General features: G+C 37.7%; 1 pseudogene; it reads right to left on the reverse strand.

Annotated features, from left to right (window-relative positions):
• Nucleotides 1-1,797: 1,797 nt before the first annotated feature.
• Nucleotides 1,798-18,718, reverse strand: part of LOC101412797 (heterogeneous nuclear ribonucleoprotein U-like protein 1 pseudogene) — a 60,152-nt pseudogene continuing 43,231 nt past the window's right edge.

Here is an 18,718-nt window from a genome sequence, read left to right on the forward strand (position 1 = left end):
GTGTTTATCAATGAGTCTGCTCCAAATATCTCTCTTCAGTGCTGACCTCTGGCAAGATGACCGGACACCATGACCCAAGACAAGTAGATGATTAAATCAGCTAGTTAATAAGTACAAACTTCAGGCAGGATCAGGTAGCCAGGATAAGTGCAGCTAACAAATTTTCCCATCATTTTGCATTTTGGCTACATGGGGTCAGCAGACTGGACACTGATCCTCTATTTCCCACCTTTCCATATGGACCAGAGCTCAGATGTCCTGCATCTTCCTCAACCACTGGAGCACCCCCTCCACTCCCAATTCTAGAATATTTATTGCCCATACCATACCATTTCCTACCTCCTTCAGTACCATCCATTTGGAAGTGCTGGCTTATTGTTTTGCTATGTTCTCCCTAAGTGTATTGTATAATCTTCAGAAGCAGGAAAATATTTTCAAATACACATAAAATTAGAAGTACCATATAGGAGGTCCAGGGTTCAAACCCAGGGCCTCCTGACCCATGTGGTGAGCTGGCCCATGTGCACAGTGCTCATGCGCACAAGGAGTGCCATGCCACACAGGGGTGTCCCCTGTGTAGGGGACCCCCACGCGCAAGGAGTGTGCCCTGCAAGGAGAGTCGCCCCACGCAAATAAAGTGCAACCTGCCCAGGAGTGGCACCTCATACATGGAGAGCTGACACAGCAAGATGATGCAACTAAAAGAGACACAGTTTCCCAGTGCCACGAATGCAAGCGGACACAGAAGAACACACAGTGAATGGACACTAGAGAGCAGACAACAGGGGTGGGGAGGGAAGAAGGGGAGAGAAATAAATAAAAAATAAATAAATCTTAAAAAAAAATAAGTGGCTAAGTACATGTGCTTTAGAATCACTGTATCCATGCCTACCCACTCATCTTCTACCTCTGAGATTTACCACTTTTTGTGCCTGTGACCTTGGGTGAGTTGCTAAGTCTCTAAGCTTAAATTTTCAACTAAAAAATTAAGAAAATGAGAAGTACAATTTAAGCCTGTTGTGTAAATGAGATAATAATGTACATGAGCATGTAGCAGAGAACCTAGCACACAGTAAACGCTCAGGAATTGATGAAGCCCCAATTCACATCTCTGGCCACATTCCATGACTTTATGGGTATCACTTAACACTTATAATGATGTTTTACAGTATCATTACTATCCTCATTTTGCAATGAAGAAATGGAGGCATTAAAAAGTCATACAATACACATAAGGTCTTGACAGTGACAGGTTCAAGATTTGAAGCCAGGCTGTGTGTCTCCAGGACATGGACACTTAACCCTCATTTTGTACTATGTCAAAACAAAGTCCAATCTGGTGACCATTTGGGAAGATTATATGTAACATTCCTAGAGCTTAGGTGCCAATAGGGCATTGCTACCATTTGTATCTAAAAATATCACCATGAATAATTACTATTCACTACTTACACTTAGGGTGGCAACAGTTAGGCTTGCTTTTCTAGTATCAGCTAGGGTTCAGTGGAAGCTATATTTGGAGTCAGCAGTAAAAAATTCTTCCCGGCCTTTCTGTTCATGCCTCTTCCTTCATTTCAGCTCATTATTCAATTGTTTGAGGGAAGGTGCCCATATGTTAGGGCAGCATCAGCCTGAACTGAAACTTTTAAGTAAAGGCAAATGAAAAACAATAGATAACTGACGGATAGTCATAAACATGCAGCTTCATAATAGAATGATGACTCCCAGGAAAGAAACAAATACGGACACTTGGTACCTAGAAATCAAGCCACACCATCTCAGCTTCTGAAACAATTTTCAGTGAGATGCCTCAATTATTGAGATAAAATGGACTTCCACGAAGAAAGGAGCCATCGCCACAGTCTGAAGCTTGTTAGGGTCTTTGACCTAAAAGTCACCCCAAAACGTCAACCTACAACTGCCAAGGGAAAACCAGTCCCTAGACTCTGCATTATCCTTTCTGATTCCAGGTTTCCAAAGAGCTGAAGAAAGGTAAGAATCCCCTAGGAACTAAAAGTGAATCATGTTGGAGACAAAGCTTACAAAACAGGGGAACACGCAAGGAGGAGAAAAGAAATAGTTGTTAAAACAGAACAGCCACAGTGGGCCATCTAGGGGCATGCACAGAAACCCTTCTGAAAAATCTACTTTCTTTTACAAGTAATCAGATAATAAGACCCTTTTAAGAGGCACAAAATAGTTAAATTCATCACCATAATTTAATTGTACTGGTTATTAAAGAGCAGTTCGCCTTTCCCCCTTTGCCAGCACTGCTTTTGTGTATTAAACTCAAACTAATCAAATTGAGGATTCCAAGAGTACTGTATTAGTCATCTCCATCCCTTTTAATTTGTTTAATGGCCTCTTCTGTGTGTGTGTGTGCATGTGTGCATCTCTATGTGTGTGTGTTCTGACTGGCTGTACTTGGCTTAATCTCACAACATGTAAATAAAGAATGGATAGGGAAACTTTTGCAGCAAAGAATAAAGCATGCTTCCATTCTAAAGTTACATTTGATGTTTGAGTAATTCATGGGACGTGTACTGCAAGCAGTGGTGCTTATTATTTCTGCTTAGTGGTCTCCAGACACAGGGGAAGAGAAGGGCAAAGAAAGGAAGGAAGAAAGAAAGAAAAGGAGTCTGAATTTACACTCACCGCTTCAAAAGCCCTTTTGTACTCAGCCAACTTCTGGCTGAAGATGCGGTATTTGCCAAAAAGTCGCCTGCAAGAAAGCATACAACACAACAAAACAAAAAATATAAAACAATCCGTCAAAAGGACTCCTTTTCTGTCTACCCCCACCTTCATTTAATAATTTTTCCTTTTCCATAACAGACTTATTTTTGGGGAGTGGTACTCACTCGGTGCCCTACAGTGCTGGCTGGGATTAGAATATCATCCACGTCGTTAGTGAAATGTTGAGTTCAGTTTGGCTGTTTGAGTCAATTGTCTTTTCACCTGGCTCGAGCCATCAAGTCAACATGAACTAAGAATAGGAGGTATTTAGCATGGAGAGCCCGTTGTGGAGCAAGCCTCTCCGAGCAGGGTCTGAGAGGAGTGAGAATGGCTGTCTTGTTTGAGTTGTTGTTGTTTTTAGCTGGTCTTACACATTCAGGCTTTCTGTCCATTCAGCAGGAGAGGCCACGTGTCCAAAACCTGAAAGGGGCTAATGCTTTAGAGCAAGTTGGTTAAACTCACCCTTTCATATGTAGGATTTTTCTGGATAGTATTTGCTCTCCAGCTAGTTGGGGAATTTTCTCAAATATGACTGTTTCAAAATGCTTGTATTTTCACACAGGGGCTAAAACACCAACATAGGCCATGGGATGTGTGGGAGAGTAGGGAAGAAGAAAGTAGAAATAAACAGAAAATGATTGGTAACTATGTCTATCACAACTGTGTGGACACCTGCTGAAAAGTCACAACTCCAGCAAAACGACTGGCTGAGTATTTTGGTCTCCATGTTGCCAACTGGCTGACTTTATCAAATGAACTGACCAGTTGTTTTGGCATCTTTCAGAAATGACTCTGATTAAATCTGAATTATTTAGAAGTAATTACTCCATTGGTGGATTATCAAGGCTTGTGCTTTCTTTCTATTTCCTTCCTGGGCACCTGCTTTTTTGTCTATTTTAATACTAATTAGCATCCCAACCTTGGGAAGGGCAGTTCAGTTTCGTTCAACAAACATTTTAGTGGATATTTTTCATGTGCCAAGCACTCCACTAGCTTCTGGAGATACAAAGATAAAGAGATGTAATTGCTGCCTTCAAGAAATTTTGGATTTAATGGGCTAGGCAGATGGGGTTTCAAAGCAATATCATGAAAAGAAAGCCAGAGTGGTCTGGAAGTACTGGGGAGGAGACTTTAGCACAGTCCAGGGCTCTCAGAAAGGACTCTTCAAGGAACTGAAGACTGGGTAGAGTTTTGAAGAATATGGAGGGATAAGCCAGTTAACAGAGTGAGGAGGGAACTCCAGGGGAAAGGAATAATATGAGGAGAAGCAAAGGGACACAAAATAGGATTAGCAGTTCAATGAGTACAGAGAAAGGGGGAAGTGGAGAGAGCATAGATTTGGGAGGGTCTATCCACCAAGGCAACAGGGAGCCACTGAATGGCTTAAAGCAGAGGTATCATGTGATCAGATCTGAATACAGTTGGATCCTGGAGTAGACGGATTTGGAGACTTGAGATGGGAGATTGGTTAGCAGACTACTGCAGTCATTCAGAGAGAAAACAGGGAAATTCAGAAAAAGGGATTTTGTAGTTGGGTTGAGGAAGAAGATTCATGGTTTGTAAAGTATATGGAAGGTAAAGTTGGCAGGATGGGGAGAAGGAAGAACTTGGTGTAGGATAATTTTTAGGGTTCTCCTTAGACAACAGGATGGCAGCAGTGCCATTGACTGATAGAGGAATCCCAGGAATGATGGCCTGAAGGTGAAGGAAGGAGATGAAGTGAACAGAGAGCACATTGTCTTCTGGTACCCATGAGAAAAGTAGGTGGGAAGGTCAGTCAGGCTTGGAACACGAGATGAACTGCTTAAAACCTTGGATTTAATCAGGCATTCCCAAGAGAGCAATATCATACCCAAGGAAGTAAAAATAGATTCTTGTTGGGGGGCAAAAAAATAATATATTACAATATTCTGTGGCCCTCCAAAGGGGCCACAGTAGATAGATATGCAGTATATCTGTGGTATTAAAATGTCAAGTGGAGTTGGATGGGTGGGTGGCAAGTAGGAAAAACCATCTAAAAATCTCCTTGAGAGGGAAGTAGCCGTTTGATATAGTTATGAATTCCAAAAATAGATATTGGCTTATGTTTGTAATCTGGTCTATTACTGGGCACGAGTGAGTTATGATTAAGGCTTTGATTGGGCCACGTCATTAGGACTCACAGATAAAAGGCATGGCAAAGTACAGAGTTGGAGCTATTGATGTGAGAGTTTTCTGATGTTGAAGTTTTGATGTTGGAGTTTGATGCTGAAATCTTAAGCTGAAGCCCCAGGAAGTCAGCACACAGAGAAAACAGAAGCAAGCCCCAGGAAGAAAGGACCTGAGCCAGGAGAAGAAGACAGAGAAAAAGAGACAGCTACTTAGACACAGCAGAAACCCCAGGGAGAGAGACAGAGACGTTCACCTGATAGTCTACAGCTGACCTTGTGGAGAAAACAGAGGAGCTGAGCCTGGAGGAACCCTGACCCTCACAGATGTAGGCAGCCATCTTGCTCTGACACGTGAAAATAGACTTTGGTGAGGGAAATGACTTATGCTTTATGGCCTGGTGTTTGTAAGCTCCTACCCCAAAAATACTCTTTATAAAAGCAGCCCATTTCTGATATTTTGCATCAGCACCCCTTTGACTGACTAATATAAGGGAGATAATGAAATAAAGATTTAGAAACACTGATTTAAGCTATAGTTTTTATTATAGAATGTTAGAAGCTAAAAGGGAGTTGAATTCATTGACTAAAATGGAGTTTGGAGAAAAAGCCCCTGGACCTTGTTTAGCAGAGTTATCTTGTGTCAAGATCACCAACTTGCTCATTGAAATGCAGATTCTGGGACCCCCACCTCCCTTGATATGGAATCAGAATTCCATATGAGTAGAGCCTTGGAATCTGCATTTTAAATAAATTGACTAATTTGTTTTATAACTTGTCCTAATTAATTAAAAAATGCAGGGATCTGGGGCTGGATTAGGAAGTAGTATCTTAATGGTGGATACAAATTTGAGAAGAGAAGAAGCTGGTTAAAAGCCCCTGATGGGATAAGAATTCTGAACAGAATGTTTTTGAGTAATGATTCCATAACTTGTTAAACTGTGTTTTGCATGTTATTTTATTTTTTGAATTTGAAATAGTTTCAAAAAAAAAAAATAGTGTTCATGGAGAGTGACTAAAGGATATGCAATCGATCTCCTGGTTGAAGCTCAACATCATACCTTCTATTCCAGCCCTACCCTCATCCCACATTGAATAAAACTCTTACCTGACTTGGCAAAATTGCAACATGCCTGATGCTTAAATTGAACTTTCCTATGAAGTAAGACGTCATGTCAATTATGAGGATGCTGTTGACTTTTGGTTATACTTCCCAGGACACTGTTGAGGCAGTTATAGTTACGCTCTTAGTAACATTAATAGGAGGGTTCCTCTCCCACTGTTTACCTCATTTTAATCCCCTGGATACTGAATTACATAGCAAATCTGTAAAAGCCAGAATTGCTCACCACCAAGAACAAGTGGAAGAGAAACAATACTCTGTGTGTTTTTATTAGCCTTGTCCTTCCCATTTCAGGTCCCTAAATGAAAACTAAGCCAGGGGCCCTGCATTTATGGGTCTTTAAGGAACTTGTAAATGAGGTTAAGGCATTATGTTATCTGGAAGTTAGCAGCTGAACAGGGATTAGTTATCTGCTTGACTCATCCTAGCTCAGGGCAAAGCTGCAAGGAAACAGATATAAATAGGTAAATTCTATAGTAAGTGGGGAGGGTCATGGGACCAAAGGCGAGCGTAGAGGTGCTGACTTGCACCCCAATACTCTGCCTTTGAAATGAATGCTGATGTTTGGAGGCTTCCAGGGAGGGTGGCAAATCATGTAGCACCAGGTAGATGCTGGGTTCAGGAGGGGGTGCCCAAGTGTGGGATTGGGGTCAGAAAATAAAAGCGTTTTGATAGTGGCACATTCTAACCTCTAGGGTTTTTAGTACTACTTGCCCCCAAACTCCTCCTTTTGTTCCCCCACCCCCTTTTTCAAATAGAAATTTTTATTGAGACATCCATGGATTTTCATGATGTTTTATGGAATAATAAAGTTTCCCGGTAGCCTTTATTCTATTTCCCCCAATGTTAACATTTTGTGAAGCTATAAGACAATATCACAACCAGAATATTGACATTGATACAATCCACTGATCTTATTCAAATTTTACCTAGTTTTCTTGTACTTGTTTCTCAGTGCATATTTAGTTCTATATAATTTTTTCACATGTGTAGATTCATGTATCCACTGCCACAATTTACACTGTTCAGTTACCACAAGGGCCCCTTATGTTATTTTTTTATAACCACATCTACCTCCCTCCTACATGAGAACCTCATATATATATATATTTAAATTGTATTATTTTAAAGATACATAGATCACAAAAAATGTTACACTAAAAAATATAAGAGGTTCCCATATACCCCACACCACACCCCACCCCATTCCTCCCACATCAACTTTGTGGTACATTCATTGCATTTGGTGAATACATTTTGGAGCACTACAGCACTGCATGGATAATAGTTTACAATGCAGTTTACACTCTCCCCCAGTACATTCAGGGGGTTATGGCAGGATATAAAATGTCCAGCATTTGTCCTTGCAGTATCATTTAGGGCAACTCCAAGTCCCAAAAACGCCCCCACATCACATCTCTTCTTCCCTCTCCCTGCCCTCAGCAACTACTGTGGCTACTTTCTCCACATCAATGCTACAATTTCTTCCATTACTAGTCACAATAGTTCTATAGTAGACTACCAGTAAGCCCACTCTAATCCATATTTATTCCTCCATCCTTTCATTTTCCTACTAATTGAATTTGGCAATATATTAGGCTTCATTTTTGAAGAAGTTTTGGATCACAGAGGGGTTCAACTATAGCAAGCGAGGAACACTGGTGTGGAGTGTTATTGATGGGAGACACATGGTTGGGAGGGAGTTCTCCAGGGCATGTATATAGGGTATATAAAAATGTTCGGATAGCCATTGGGTATTTTTATAGTTAGTTACAGTTACAAACAAAACTGAAGGAGTGCTGAGTTCCAAGCCAAGGGAGCTCTGTCACATTCCCCAATGGAACAGCAACAATACCCCAAGTACAAGGGCCAAGACCAGTGAAGAAAATGGTCCAATGATGAGCCCTTGATACTGATGACTATGCTTATGAGCCTGTGTGCCTGAAATTTCTTATATTTTTTAATGTAACATTTTTTGTGACCTATATATCTTTTTCAAAACAGACAATTAAAAATTTTTTAAATTAAAAAAAATACAGTAAAGGAAAAAAAATCAGTTGGCCATAGATATAAGGGTCTATTTCTGAACTGTAAGTTAGATTTCATTGGCTTATATATCTGTCCTTGTGTCAATATCATGCTGTTTTGGCCACTGTAGCTTTGTAATAAATTTTTTAAAAGAATTAATTAATTTTAAAGAAAGTTTAGATTACATAAATGTTAGATAAAATTATAGGGGATTCCCTTATGCTCCACTCCCTCTGCCTCCCACACTTTCCCACATTAACAACATCCTTCATTAGTGTGGTAATTTGTTACAATTGACGAACACATATTGAAGCATTTTCACTAACCATGGATTATAGTTTACATTATAGTTTGCACTCTGTCCCGTGCAATTTTGTAAGTTATGACAAAATATATGATGGCCTGTATCCATCATTGTCATGTCCTGAAGGACAATTCCAGTGTCCTGAAAATGGCTCTGATGATCACTGCCTTTATATCAATGTGATGAGTTTTAAAGTCAGGAAGCATGAATCCTTCAACTTTGTTCTACTTTTTCAAGATGGTTTTGGCTCTTCAGGATCCCAAATAAATTTGATGATTGGCTTTTCCATTTCTCCAAAGGAGGCTGTTAGAATTTTGATTAGGTTGTATTAAATCTGTAAATCATTTTGGGTAGAACCAACATCTTGACAATACTTAGTCTTCCAATCCATGAGTATGGAATATCCTTCCATTTATTTAGATCTTCTTTGATTTATTTTAGCGAAGTGTTATAATTTTCCATGATAAGTCCTTTACATCCTTGGTTAGAGTTAATCCTATATATTTGATTCTTTTAATTGTTCTTGTAAATGGAATTTTTTTCTTGATTTCCACCTCAGATTGCCCATTACTAGTGTACAGAAATGCTACTGATTTTTGCACATTGATCTTGTATCCTGCCATGTTACTAAACTCATTTATTAGCTCTACTAGCTTTGTTGTACATTTTTCAGTAATTTCTATATATGGGGTCATGTCATCTGCAACTAGCGAAAGTATTACTTCTTCGTTTCCAGTTTGGATGCTTTTGTTTCTTTTTCTTGATTAAATGTTCCAGTTAGAATTCCAGTACAATGTTAAATAACTGAGTGAAAGGATGCAGTGGGCATCCTTTCTTCTTCTAAGTCTTGTAAGGGAAAAATTTGGTCTTTCACCATTGAGTATGATGTTAGGAGTAGGTTTTTAATATATGCTCCCTTTCATGTTGAAGAAGTTTCCTTTTATCCCTAGTTTTCTAATTGTTTTTTAAGAAGAAATGATGCTGGATTTTGTCACATGCCTTTCCTGCATCAATTGAGATGATCATGCATTTTTTTCCTCTTGGTTTGTTAAGGTACTGTATTACATTAACTAATTTTCTCATGTTGAACTACCCTTGTATACCTGGGATAAATCCCACTTGAACATGTTGTATAGTTCTTTTAATGTGCTGTTGGATATGATTTAGTAGTATTTTTGAGGACTTTTTGCATCTATATTCATAGAGAAATTGGTCTGTAATTATTTTTTCTTTTAGTATCTTTGTCTGGCTTTGGTATTAGGTAACATTGGCCTTACAGAATGAGTTAGATAGTGTTCCCTCCTGTTCAATTTTTTTGGAAGAGTTTGAGTAGAATTGGTATTAATTCTTCTTAGAATGTTTGGTAGAATTCACCTGTGAAGCCATCTGCTCCTGGGCTTTTTTTGTCAGAAATTTTTTTATGACTGATTTAATCTTTTTACTTGTAATTGTTCTGTTGAGATTTTCAATTTCCTGTAGAGTCGGTGTAAGGTATTCATGTATTTCTAGGACTTTTTCCATTCTATCTAGGTTGTCTAATTTGTTGTCATTCAGTTGTTCATAGTATCCTCTTTCAATCATTTTTTACTTCTGTGTGGTCAGTAATAATGTTTTTTAATTTATTGATCTTTTAAAAAAAACATTTGGTTTCTTTCATGCTATTTTTTAAAAATTCTCTATTTCATTTATTTCTGCTCAATCCTTGTTGTTTCCTTCCTTCTGCTCACTTTGGGTTTAGTTTACTGTTCTTTTTCTAGCCCTCCAGGTAGACAGGTCTTTGATTTTAGGTCTTTCTTCTTTTTTTAATGTAAGAATTTAAGATTGTAAATTTTCCTTTCAGCACTGCCTTTTTTGCACCCCATAAATTTTGATATGTTGTGTTCTCATTTTGATTCATCTCAAGATATAAACTTATATACTTTGTAATTTCTTCTTTGTCCCATTGGTTGTTTAAGATTACATTATTTAACTTGAATATATTTGTGAATTTTCCTGTTCTCTGAAGTTGTTGATTTTTAGCTTCATTCCATTATGGTTAGAGAAGATGATTTATATAATTTCAATCTTTTTAAATTTATTGAGACTTGTTTTGTGACCCAAATTGTGGTCTATCTTGGAGAACAATCCATGCTTTTTAGAAGAATGTTTATTCTGATATTTTAGGGTGTAATGTTCTCTATATGACTTTTCAGCCTAGTTTATTTATCATATTATTCAAGTTCTCTGTTTCCTTATTGATCTTCTGTCTAGATATTCTATTTATTGACGAGAGTGTTGTATTGAAGTCTCCAACTCTTATGGTAGAGGAATGTATTTCTCCCTTCAGTTTTGCCAGTGTTTCCCTCATATATTTTAGGGCACTGTGTTTACGTGCATAAATATTTATGATTATTTTTTTCTTTTTGGTGATCTTGACACTTTCATTAATATATAGTGTACTAATTTGTTTCTTTTAACAGGATTTGTCTTAAGGTCTATTTTGTCTGATATTAGTGTAGTTACCCAGTTCTTTTTTGCTTACAATTTGCATAGAATATCTTTTGACATTCCTTATTTTCAGTTGATTTGTGTCTTTGGATATAAGCTGAGTCTCTTGTAAACAACATATAGTTGCGTAAGGTTTGTTTTTTTTTTATCCATTTTGCCAAACTGTGTCTTTTGATTTGGCAGTTTAATCCATTAACATAACATAATCAGTGTTATTACTGTAAAGGCAGTACTTACTTCAGATATTTTGTTCCTTGGATTTTATTTTCATATCTTTTTGTCTCTCTTTTCCTTTATTGCAAATTCTTTTTCTTTATAGTTGATCCTTTTGTTATGTATCTGACTGATACCTTTCTCATTTCTGTTTCTGTATATTTTTATTTATTTTTGAACATAGTTTTTTATTTTTTTTTAAAAAGTACTTAGAGTACATAAATGTTACATAAAAAAATATAGGGGATTCCCATATGCCCTGTTCCCTACCCCTCCAGCATTTTCCCACAATAACAACCTCCTTCGTTAGAGTGGTATATTTATTAGAATTGATGAACACATTTTGGAACATTGCCATTAAGTGAATTATAGTTTACATTGTAGTTTATACCCTTTTCCGCACAATTTGTAAGTTATGACAAGATATATAATGGCCTGTATCTGTCATTGCAGTGTCATTTAGAACAATACCCAAGTCCTGAAAATGCCCCCATATGACACCTGTTTTTCCTCTTCCTCCCTTCAGAACTTCCAGTGGCCACTGCCTCCACATCAGGCATAGAAAGTTCTTCCACTGCTAGAATCACAATAAGTCTATAGTAGAATACCAGTAAGTCTAGTCCATTGTTCATTCCCCAATTTTGAGGATTTGAGGATAGTGATGCCTGCTCCACATCCAATTGAGAATGGGCTTAGATCTCATGGGGCAGATGGATGTTACTATCTTGCTTGCCATTGCAAACTTTCTCTGTACCTTGGTATGGTCATTGTCCATCATTATCTCCTTGCTAGTTGTCCTGGGTGAGTACAATGAACTGGAGAGTACGTGGTGCACCTCTGTTGAGATTCATGGCCAAGCTGGAACACGGATAGCCCAAAGGTTTAAGTCTCTTGGACATACACCTATCAACTCTATTACTAACTATAGCCTCAAATAGAAGGGGCAGAAGTGCCATGGATAGGGAAACCACAACTGAGTCCAACTCTGTCACACCAGGGAGTGTAAATTCCCAAGTTGTGTCCACTGGAAGGGCACCAAAGTCCTGAGCTCTCCACCCTGCCTATAGTGTTTGGATATCTCCAGAGTCCCCAGGAGCCCCACTATTTGAGAAAATATTTACTTTGGCAGTTAATGAAATGTTGAAATGTTAATTTCCTGTTGAAATGTGAATAAGTGTAACCTCTGGAATAACCTCCGGACTCACTTTGAAGTCTCTTAGCCATTTAAACCCATTTGTCTTTACCCTTCCCCCGTTTTGGTCGGGATCTTTTTCCAGTTGCGTTGCTAGTTGGTGCTAAGTAGTAATCCCTCAGTGCCAGGAAAGCTCATCCCTGGGGGTCAAGTCCCATGCTGGGGGGGGGAGGTAATGCATTTATATGCTGAGTTCAACTTAGAGAGAGGCCACATTTGAGCAACAAGGAGGCTCTCAGGAAGTAACTTAGGTACTTTATAATACCAGGCTAAATTTCAATTTCAAAAAAAAGGTTCATAAGCACAGTCATCAATATCAAGTGCCCATCAATGGTCCATCCTCCTTCAGTAGTCCCTGCCCCAGTACTCAAGGAATTCTTGCTGTCCCATTAGAGAATGTGGCAGAGATCCTCAGGATGGGAATTCTTTCAGTTATTGTGTGAATCTCCACCCACCGTGACAATGCCCCATGAACACTTGAACACAGTTATATGTCTTTTAGGTAAGCCCCAGGTGAACCTCCTCCCATGCATTCCCCATCACTGATACCTCACACCAACGATCCTCATCTGCAATAGTTGTAACCCTTCTGTGATCCAAAACTTCTTCAAAACTGAAGCTAACAAAAATAACCAAACACAATTAATAAGAAAATGAAATAATGACAGTTTTAAAAATAACAAATAAAATACAAAAATTTTTAAATTGGAATAATAAAAATTTTAAAAATATTAAATTAAATAACATTTTGACATGTCTTTCATCACTGTAAAATCTGTTGTCTTGTATGGTACAGTGACATTTTCTTCTGTTTATTCCCCCAGTGTCTTAATTTTTTCATTTTGTCTTCAAAGAAGTTTTAGGTTATAGAAAACTGGTGTACAGAATATAGGAGATTCCCATATACCTAACATCCTCCCCCCTTTCCACTTTCCCTTATTAATAAAATTTTACATGTGGATGGTACATTTGTTACAGTTGATGTACAAATATTGAAACATTACTACTAACCACGGTCAATGATTTATATTATAGTTTACATTTTGGACCATACACTTTTAAGAAGTTTGATGAAATTTAACAAGGCCTGTACCCATCATTGCAAGATCATGTAGAACCCCCAAAATGCATCATGTTCCATCTATACTATTCCTCCCTTCCCCTGCCCTTGAGACCCACGGCAACCACCACACTTCACTCCTTGAAGAACAAGATTCATAGTTACTTGCCACAACATTGAGGGCTTGACAAGGTGGCCAGTCCTCCTCTCTTAGGCACTGCCCATGCTCTAGAGAGACTCCCGCCTCTCTATGTGAACACAGAAGGACTCCCCAGGATGGGAGTCCAACACCTTCCCACTCGTTATGTGGGTGTCCACTCACTGATATAACACACGATGACAAGATGACCACTCACACACTCACTAGAAGCCTGCACCAGGTAAGCCCTGTCCTGCATGCCCCCCACATCCAACACCCTAATCCAGTAACACTACCCTGCAATATTTGCCAAAAGAAAATTCCCAACGTTGAAGCATCAGCCACATACCCAGAAATCCCCATAGTTTACCTACTCCCTCCCCCAACCCTGCCCTCAGTTCCATGGACAGTCCAACCCACCCTCCCTCACAAACCAGACCCCCAACCCAATAGCATCACTGCACCACTGTCATGTCCATCCACTGCACAACTACACTTTTCTGCCTTATCATAGATTTTGGCCATATTGGCATTGACTCACAACCTTCTTTTCCCTTTCTGTCACCTGTAAAACTATCTTCCAGACTCTAGTTCTGTGATTTTGCTTAATTTGTATCATGAAGTTACGTAATATTTGTCCTTCTGTGCCTGGCTTGCTTTACTCAAAATAAGGTCTTCAAGATTCATCCATATTATCTTATGTATTAATACTGCATTTCTTCTTAAAGCTGAGTAAAATTCCTTTGTATGTATATACCACAACTTGTTTATCCATTCATCTGTTGATGGACATTTAGGCTGTTTCCACCTTTTGGCAATAGTGAATAATGCCACTATGAACACTGGTGTGCCTATATCTGTTCGTGTCCCTGCTTTCAATTCTTCTGGGTATATATGCAGCAGTGGGATTGCTGGATCATATGGCAGTTCTATAGTTAGCTTCCTGAGGAACTGCCAAACTGTCCTCCACAATGGATGCACCATTCTATATTCCCACCAGCAGTGGATAAGGATTCCCATTCCTCTACATTCTCTCCAACACTTGTAATCCTTTTTTTTAATAGTCACCAGTCTAATGGGTATAAGATGATATCTCACTGTAGTTTTGATTTGCATTTCCTTAATAGCTAGCAATGCTGAGCATCTTTTCATGTGCTTTTTAGCCATTTGTATTTCTTCTTTGGAGAAATGTCTGTTCAAAACATTTGCTCACTTTTTCAATGGGTTCTCATTTTGTTTTTGAGGTGTAGGATTTCTTTATATATGCTGGGTATCAGACCCCTATCAGATATATGGTTACCAAATATTTTCTCCCAGTGAGTAGGCTGCCTTTTCACTTTCTTGACAAACTCCTTTGAGGTGCAAAAGTTTTTAATTTTGAGGCAATCCCATTTATCCCCTTTCTCTTTCATTGCTTGTGCTCTGGATATAAAGTTCATGAAACCATTTCCTAATACAATATCTTGAAGATGCTTCCCTACATTTTCTTCCAATATCTTTATGGTCTAGGCTCTTATATTTAGATCTTTGATTCATCTTGAGTTAATTTTTATATAAGATGTGAAAGGGTTTCCCTCTCTCATTCTTTTGGATATGGGTATCCAGTTCTCCAAGCACCATTTGTTGAAGAAGGCATTCTCTCCCAGCTGAACGGACTTGGTGGCCTTGTCGAATATCAGTTGACTTTACATGTGAGGCTCTATATCAGAACTCTCTGTTTGGTTCCATTGGTCAATATGTCTATCCTTGTGCCAATACCATGCAGTTTTGACCACTGTAGCTTTGTAGTATGTTTAAAAGTCAAGTAGGGTGATTCCTCCAATTTCATTTTTCATTTTCAATATGTCTTTGGTTATTTGGAGACCCTTGCTCTTCCAAATAAATTTCATTGTCAGCTTTTCCAATTAAGTAAAAAATGTGGTAAATTTTATTGGGGTTGCATTAAATCTGTAGATCAGTTTGGGTAGGATAGGCATCTTAATGATCTTCCTATCCATGAACAGGGAATATTCTTCCATTTGCTTATATCTTTTTGATTTCCTTTAACAGTGTTGTATAGTTTTCTGCATATAAGTCATTTATATCTTTCATTACATTTATTCCTAGATATTTGATTCTTTTAGTTGCTATTGAAAATGGGATTTTTTTCTTGATTTCCTCCTCAGGTTGTTTTTTATTGATGCATAGAAATGGTACTGATTTTTGCACATTGATCTTATAACCTGCCACTTTACTGAACTAATTTATAAGTTCTAGAAGCTTTGTTGTAGATTTCTCGTAGCTTATGAGGTATAGAATCATGTCATCTGCAAATAGTGAAATTTTTACTTCTTCCTTTCCAATCTGGATGCCTTTTATATCTTTTTCTTGCTTAAGTGCTCAAGCAAGTACTTCTAACACCATGTTAAATAGAAATGCTGAAAGTGGGCATCCTTGTCTTTTTCCAGATCTTAGAGGGAAAGCTTTTAAGATTTCACCATTAAATAGTATGTTAGCTGTGGGTTTTTCATATATACCTTTTATCATGTTGAGGAAGATTCCTTCTATTTTTATCTTTTGATGTGTTTTTGTCAGGAAAGGGTGCTGTATTTTGTTGAATGCTTTTTCTGCATCTACAAAGATGATCATGTGATTTTTTTTCTTTTTATCTGTGTATGTGGTGTATTACATGGATTGATTTTCTTATGTTCAACCATCCCTGCATACCAGGGATGAAATCCACTTGGTCATAGTATATAATTCATTTGATGTGTTGTTGAATATGATTAGCAAGTCTTTTGTTGAGGATATTAGCATCAAGTTTCATTAGAAAGACTGGTCTATGGCATCTTTGCTTGGCTTTGGTATTAAGGTGATGATGGCATCATAGAATGAGTGGGCAATGTTCCCTCCACTTCTATTTTTTGGAAGAGTTTAATCAGGAATGTTGTTTCTTCTTTCCATAATGTTTGGTAAAATTCACCTGTGAAGCCATCTGGTACTGTGTTCTTCTTAGTTGGGAGGTTTTTGATGATTCATTCAATCTCATTATTTGTGACTGGTCGGTTGAGTTCATCTATTTCTTCTTTGATCACTTTTGGTTTTATTTTTTCTCATGCATTCTTATTTTCAATTTTATTTAGCTGTGCTCTAATCTTTGTTATTTCCTTAATTCGGCTTGTTTTGAGGTTAGTTGTTCTTTTCCTAATTCCTCCAGGTGCAGTTAGGTCTTTGATGTTAATTCTTTCTTCTTTTTTAATATAGGCATTTATGGCTATGAATTTCCCTGTAAGTACAGATTTTGCTGCATCCCATAGGTTTTGATACATTGTGTTTCATTCGTTTCAAGGTACTTACTGATTTATTTTGCAATTTGATCTTTGTCCCACTGTTTGTCTAAGAGTGTGTTGTTTAACTTCCATATTTTTGTGCCTAACCTGTTTCTCTGGCCCTTAAGATTGCTAGCTTCATTCCATTGTGGTCAGAGAAATTACTTTGTATAGTTTCAATCTTTCTGAATTCATTGAGAGTTGTTCTGTGGCCTAGCATGTGGTCTATCCTGGAGAATGATCCATGTGCACTCACGAAGAATGTATATCCATTGAATTTGGGAATAATGTTCTGTATTTGTCTATTAGGTCCAGACCCTTTAGTGTATTATTCAAGTTCTTTGTTTCTTTATTGATTCTCTGTTGAGATGTTCTGTCTAATGATGTATTAAAGTCCCCATTATAATTGTAGAGACAACTATTTCCTTACTTAGTATTTTCAATGTTTGCCTTATGTATTATGATGTGACCTGGTTAGGTGCATAAATGTTTATGATTGTTCTTTCTTCTTGACAGATTACCCCTTTTATTAACATATATTGGCCTTCTTTGTCTCTTACAATAGTTTTGCATTTAAAGTCTATTTTGTCCAATATTAGTATAGTTTCTCTTAGTCTTTTTTTGGTTATCGTTTGCATATAAAATTGTTTTCCAACCATTCACTTTCAGCCTCCCTGCATCCCTGAATCTAAGGTGAGTTTTTTGTAGACAGCATATAGATGGGTCATACTTCCTTATCCATTCTGCCAATCTGTGTCTCTTGACTGGAGAGTTTAATCTATTAACATTCAATGTTGTTACTATCAAGGAATTATTTACATTAGTCATATTTTCTTTAGTTTTATGCATGCCATATTTTGTTGTTGTTTTCATTTCTATTTTTATCTTTTTAGGTGTTCCTACACTTTCATCCAACTCATTCTCTTTTTTTTTCCTTTCAACTTGCAGAATTCCCTTTATCATTTCTTGAAGGGAAAGTTTCTTATTGACAAACTCTCTTAAGTTCTGTTTATCTGTGAATATTTTAAACTCCCCCTCTTTTTGAATGCCAGCTTTGCTGGATAGAGAATTCTTGACTGGAAGTTTTTTTCTTTTAGCACCTTAACTATATTATACAACTGCCTTCTTGCCTCCATGGTTTCAGATGGGAAATCAGCACTTAATCTTATCGAGCTTCTGTTGTATGTGATGGATCTCTTTTCTCTTACTGCTTTCAGTATGCTCTTTTTCTTGAGCATTGGACAATTGCCAAAAATATGTCTTGAATTAGGTCTGTTCAGATTTATACTGTTTGGGGTGCACTGCACTTTCTGAACATGTATGTCTATGTTTGTCAATAGAATTGTGTAATTTTCAGCTATTATTTCCTCAAACACTCCTTCAGTCCCTTTTCCCTTCTCTTCTCCATCTGGGATACCTATAATGCATGTTTGTGCATTTTGTATTGTCATTCAAATCCCTAAGTCTCTGATGGATTTTTTCTATCTTTTTATCTATTCAATCTACTACCTGTCTGATTTCAGCTGTACTGTCTTCCACATCACTGATTCTTTCCTTTGCGTGTTCAAATCTGCTGTTATGTGCTTCCAATGTATTTTTTATTTCTTGCATTGTGCCATTCATCACCATGATATCCATTATCTATGTTTATAATTTCTTCAGTAAGTTCTCCCAGTGTCCTCTTCATACCCTTAATTTCTTTCTTCACTTCATTAAATCAAGTCATGATATTTGTTTGGATATCTCTGATTAGTTATTCCATGCTCTGCATCTCTTGTTTTTTAGTTTGTTTTCTGGACTGGGCCATGTCTTCCTGTTTCTTAGTATGGTTTGTAAATATTTGTTGATTTCTAGGCATCTGTTTATCTTGATAGGTTCATTCAGTTGATTACCTTCTCTTTCTACTGCAGGGTTTAATTTATTGTCAGTTTTGTGTGTGATAAGGTTTCACTTTGATCCTTAATTCCTCTTATTCTATTTC

This window comes from Dasypus novemcinctus, chromosome 12 (assembly GCF_030445035.2).
Source record: "Dasypus novemcinctus isolate mDasNov1 chromosome 12, mDasNov1.1.hap2, whole genome shotgun sequence".
In the NCBI taxonomy this organism is placed as follows: Eukaryota; Metazoa; Chordata; class Mammalia; order Cingulata; family Dasypodidae; genus Dasypus; species Dasypus novemcinctus.